The following is a 6,243-nucleotide window of genomic DNA, read 5'->3' on the forward strand; positions in this document are numbered from 1 at the left end:
TAAGTGCTTAACAAGTACTATAATTATTCTCTTCCTTCTCCTCCTCCTCTTCCTCCTCCTCTTCCTTATTCTCTTCCTTCTCCTCCTCCTCTTCCTCCTCCTCTTCCTTATTCTCTTCCTCCTCACCAGCCAATGACACTGTCTCCCTGGACTCCCCACCGTTACTGCTGTCTAGGGTGGAGACCACAGGGGGAAGAGTGCAAGCAGCTCCCAAATCTTACCTATCATTCATTCATTCAATCATATTTATTGAGCACTTATTGTGTGCAGAGCACCTTACTAAGGATTAAGAAAGTACACTTCAGCTGTTACAGGTTGGTTCAAAATCACAGGAAACCCCAGAGTTCTCACTGCTGCGATGGTCACCACGCCCATCATGAACAAAAGCAGAACCTTGGTGTTTCTCCCTGGCAGAATGCCGAGGTCCCCCTGTGACACAGAGTCACAGCCTGACTTAGCATGTCGTAAAGACCCTGAATCAAAGCTGGCTCTCTTTAGCACAAGGTGAATTGGAAGGTTCTGCAATTATCTAGGGAAAACAGCTTCCTTCTCTCTCCCTACAACCATAGAACTAAGAGGGTCGAGATCGAAGGCTACTGCATAATATCTTCCTAGTCTATCCCGTTGGAGGAGCAGTTACATACAAACAGCTCCTGCTGCTCTTCTATCCTGGGGATAGGCTTAGAAGAAAGGGTGTCCAAATGGAGCACAAAAGATGCAGGTTGGAAAAACAGAAGGGCTTTTTGTGTGTGACGGGTGTTGGATGCGTATGCATTTTAAGTATCACCTTCTCACCTCTCTCTAACCCTTATGTGGCTTCTCCAACACAATTTGGCTCATTGAGTGATTTAAAAGACTGAGGCATCCCAGCAATCAGAAGAATGAGCGATTGCCCCTTGGCTCTAACTCTGCCCGAAAATACCTATGGCAGAGCCTTTCAACTCTGAGACCAGACAGCCCCGAGAAATGTACTTCAGTTTCTGAGTTTTGCAATTACCCTCCTTTTCTCTGTGTCCATTTCCCATTCCCAGCTATCCTTAGATCATTAGGTACTTGGAGAAATGAAAATTGTGTCATAAGTCTTTGCAGGTGCTCTTCCTTTATTTATGCATCAGCCCCTGTACCCTCACAGAGTGGAGATCTGTTCAGCTATGATTTGCCTGGGTGAATGAGGGCCTGATATTTCTGTTTCTGCAAATCTTTTATTTCCCTCATTTATTTTTCATGTTCTCAGAGGACAATACTCTCAGTGATTTCTCATCAGGTCGATGAGCCCCGGTTTCTCCTAGCTATTCTCTGCCCATTTTCTTTTCCGGGGTGCGTACAGGTAAGTCCGTTACTAAGGGCAACATGGAACATCGAGTTTTGGCCTGACAGCCAAGTTGCTAATGAAGAAGCAATTGTTGAAGTGCAGATTGGTAGAAAAGTAATAGCATCAAAGCAGCTTCTTCTGCCTTCCCACTTCCCCCCTTGAGGGCTCCTTGAAGCATCCTTCAAGCCACCAACTAAGCATACTCCAAGCCTCCAACTAAGCCTCACATTTCTTTCTTCTCCCTCTGACATGCCAAAGAGGTGGTGGCAGATGGAGCACTGTAAATGCGACCACGAAAATTAGCAGGGACCCACAGGCCTATAGACCCTTAGGCGGAAAAAATCACAGGGTATGCATGGAAAAACTGTAGTTCTGGCAGAGGGATAGATATGTGGGACAACCTATTCACCTTGTATCCTCTCCAGCGCTTAGAACAGTGCTTCACACATAGAAAGCGCTTAACAAATGCCATCATTATCTTTATAAAATGACCTATTGAAGACCTCTCTCACTTGAGGAATCTGTATTGCTGAGTGAAATGGGATTGGGCAGGCTAGTAGTATAATGATTGCTGAGTGTTTCAGCAAGGGAAGTATTGGGAGTCAGAGGTCGTGCATTCAAATCCCAGCTCCGCTGGTTGTCAGCTGTGTGACTTTGGGCAAGTCACTTAACTTCTCTGTGACTCAGGTACCTCATCTGTAAAATGGGGATTAAGACTGTGAGCCCCACGTGGGACAACCTGATTACCTTTTATCCTTCCCAGCACTTAGAACAATACTTTGCACATAGTGAATGCTTAACAAATGCCATTATTATTATTATTATTACAAGACGTAGTTTGAGGGCCAGACAAGGATCCTGTCTACCAATTCTACTGTACTCTCCCAAGTGCACACGAAACCTCCAATAAATACCACCAATTGACTGATTGATTCTTTCCACCATCATTGTGAGAAGCAAATGATGGATAGGGCTGGATTATTGGGTCCCAGGCTAACTTTACTATGCTGCCTTGTGAAGGAAGCATGTCATGCCCTGCCCTGAAGAGAAAAGAACATAATGTGGATGTTGCCCAGAGGTAATTGACATAGAACCATAGGTGACAACTAGTAATGTTTTTAAACGGAAGAAGTTTCCTACTCTGACTTGGGAGAATTGGAACCCAATTGCTTGGGGAGTCCTATTTCAAAATAGGTTGACTCACATTTATGGCTTGGTTGAACATCTTGTTATGGTCTAATTATTAACACCATACCCAGCAGCTCGAACAACGACCAGAACAAAGACTGGGGTTGGGCCCATTATCCTGATCTGATGGGCAGATATTCAATAATAATGATGGCATTTGTCAAGCGCTTACTATGTTCTGTTCTAAGTGCTGGGATAGATACAAGGTAATCAAGTTGACCCATGTGGGGCTCACAGTCTCAACCTCCATTTTCCACATGAGGTAACTGAGGCCCAGAGAATTGAAGTGATTTGCCCAAGGTCACACAGCAGACAAGTGGTGAAGTCAGGATTAGAACCCCCCACCTCTGACTCCCCAGGCTGTGCTCTTTCCACTAAGCCATGTCGCTTCTGGGAAAACAGTGAGCTATGGAGTTGGACCTCCATTCTTTATCTTTTGAATATGGAACTGAGTGCAGATATGTGGAGAAAAGTCCTAATGTAGGATATTCTGGGAGGGATTATCTCAAATTCTCTCCTGCATTTAGCACTTAATAAGTACTTAACACAAAGTTATTATTGTTATTATTATTATGGTTGAAGAACATTCTGGAGGTCATGATGCCACAGAAGGTGGAAGAGTTCAGGGGGGCCGTTAAAGTTACCAGAGAATATCCCAGAGTTCTGGGACAGGAGGCCCTAGAGAAGTTCCAAGACTTTGTTCCAGGACACAGAGAAGCATGGCCTAGTGAATAGAGCACGGACCTGGGAGTTAAAGTACCTGGGTTCTAATCCCTGCTCTGTCACTGGTCTACTGTGTGACCTTGGGCAAGTCACTTCATTTCCCTGTGTTCCAGTTACCCCATCTGTAAAATAGGGATTAAGACTATGAGCCCAAGCAGGACATGTACTGTGTCCAGCTTGTATCTACTCCAGTGCTTGGAACATAGGAAAAGCTTAACAAATACCACTAAAAACAAACCAACGAGAAATAGGTTAATAATCCAGCTCGGTGCTTACCTTGCTATTGTTGTATGGTGTACCTCTCTCTGGAGGCAGATGGTCCCACTGAGTCTTTCCTCAGTCCTGGCAGGAAGTCACAGAAGGAATCAATATGATTGTTTTGTTCTTCAGGCCCTCTATGATCCATGCCTGCTGAGAAGGATCTTGGCCGGAAAAAATTCAGTTTCCCTGGAACAAAAAGAGATGATTTTGAGCATCCTTAGCCAGGTAGCCACTTTGGGAAACTCAGAAACACAAAACAAACAAACAAAAAAAAACCCCAACAACAACAACAACAAAGGCAGAGCCAATGACTCGGGCCCTGGTTTACCCTTCCTTTTGGTATGTGAGGAAGAAATTTAGCCCTGTTAGCTAGGAATGCAGGTTCTGGCTTCTTTTTCAAGTCAATTGCTGGTTCTGTATTAGAAAAATTCTCCCTGCAAAATGGAAATGCTATCGGTGCAGTGGTGCTTAAATTTTATGTGTGTTAGATTATGACTAGATACATAAAATGGGAAGAAAAAGTCTGCAACTGACAAGAGATCAGTACTTAATTATTTCTCTCCTCTCCGTCTCTCCTTCCAACTCCCACCTTCTTCTCTGCTCCCCTCCACGCCTTCCCTCTGGATGACTGCTGGGATGGAAAACTTTACTTATGAAAGAAGTGAACAATATAGCCACTGACAGAGCTCAGGACCTGATGTTAAAATGTCCAAATGTGAAAGTGGGAAATACAGAGGACTTTTGGGGAGATGAATTAAATCTGTCCTAAACTTTGAAGCTACTGAAAATAGTGACTTCTCCGAATGACCAAATTAAGTGTCATTTCAGGTGCTGCAGAATGACTTCTCCTCTCACTAGGAGCTGCTGTGGCAGAGGAATTCACTGCAGGATTATGTAGGTAGAGTCTCTGTAAACTAAGTAAGCTACAGGGACTCTGAAAGACAGAGAGAGAAAGCCTTAGCTTGAAGAACGCTATAGTGAGGAGAAAATGACAACAATTGCTGGAGACTCTGTAACTTTCAATTCTGGTTTTTTTCTTGGAGGAGAGGAAAGCCAATATTAACCTCCACTTTGGGTGTTTTGACTTCTAAGGCCCTCGTTACCTATGAGGCACACATGTTGGTGGTCAGTCTGTGGTCAAACACTGAACTGGCTCTCCATCAATCAATAATATTTATCAAGTGTCTACTGTTTGCAAGGCATTGCACTGAGCACTTTGGAGAATCCCTGCTCTCAAGGTGGCTATAATCTAGCAGGGAAGACAGACACCAAAATAAATTGCAGGTGTGAGAGGAAGGAAAAGGGATATGTAAATTAATTAGTGCTTAAATAATAGCATAGGTCAGTCAGTTGCATTTATTGAGTGTTTATTGTGTGCTGTATTAGGCACTTGGGAGAGTACAGTATAATATTATAAGAGACACATTCCCTGCCCACGATGAATTTACAGGCTAGAGGAGGAGTTTATGGTCTGGAGGAGAAGCTTACAGTCCAGAGGGGGCTTACAGTCTAGGGTACATAAGTACCATCAGAGGTTATAAGAACCCAAGGTCTTGGGTGGTATGGAAATGTTATAGTGGCAGTGTGGGATTTTAGCTGGGAGGAGTAGAGATGAATCAGAGAAGACCTGCTGGAGGAGATGAGATTTCAAAAAGGTGTTGAAGATGTGGAGAGAAGTCATCTGATGGATTTGAAGAGGGAGGGAATTCCAGATTGGGAGAAGTGAGTGAGCTAGAGGTCTGGTAGCAGGAGAGTTAAGATGGAGGCACAGTAAATTGGTTAGCTTGAGGGGAATTGAAGAGTGTGAGCTGGGGTGTAGTGGGAGAAAAAATGGATAAGTAGGAGGGAGAGTGTTAATTGATTGCTTTAAAAAGTACCAGTGTTAAGGAGTTTATTTTTGATGAGGAGAGGAACAGTTAAGCTTTTGATATTTTCGAAGGGGGCAGAGACATGCAAAACAACAACTTAGAACAACAATTTGTGAAGCAGAGTGACATGTGGACTGGAGAAGGTCAGTGAGGAAGCTAATGTGGTAATCAAACCCCAGAGAACAGATCTAGTTAGAAAACAGCCCCTTTCCTGAAAGGATGAGAAACAGAATCTTGTCTGTTGGGCTACTTCCATTTGTCTAAGTCTTCTGGCTGATTTGGACTTTCATTTCTAAGTTTAAGTGGCTGCATTAAATGCTTTTACAAAAGGGTTTTGTGGGGAGGAATAGGTGAAGGGGTAGTAGCTGTTAGAGTTGTGGTAGGAACTGTGACAACCATGTTGGTGTGCAGGGGAATGGGAGAGTCATCTGAAGAAAGCCGGGCCAGAGAACCTCGGTGAGGAGAGACAGATGGGGTCAAAAGAACCCCTGCCTCAAATGCTGGCTTCAGTCAGTCTCCATCTCCCTGCCCAGTTTCCCCAGGAACTTGAGGTCATCCTCAACCCATCATGATCATTCAACCCACATGTTCAATTTATCAACAAATCACATCAGTTCAACCTTCACAATAATGATAATACTGATGATGATGGCATTTATTAAGCACTTACTATGTGCAAAGCACTGTTCAGGTTTCGAGGTGATCAGGTTGTCCCACGGGGGGCTCACAGTCTTAATCCCTATTTTACAGATGAGATAACTGAGGCCCAGAGAAGTTAAGTGACTTGCCCAAAGTCACACAGCTGACAAGTGGTGGAGCTGGAATTTGAACCCACGACCTCTGACTCCAAAGCCCGGGCTCTTCCCACTGAGCCACGCTGCTTCTCAACAT

This window comes from Tachyglossus aculeatus, chromosome 21 (assembly GCF_015852505.1).
Source record: "Tachyglossus aculeatus isolate mTacAcu1 chromosome 21, mTacAcu1.pri, whole genome shotgun sequence".
Lineage (NCBI taxonomy): Eukaryota > Metazoa > Chordata > Mammalia > Monotremata > Tachyglossidae > Tachyglossus > Tachyglossus aculeatus.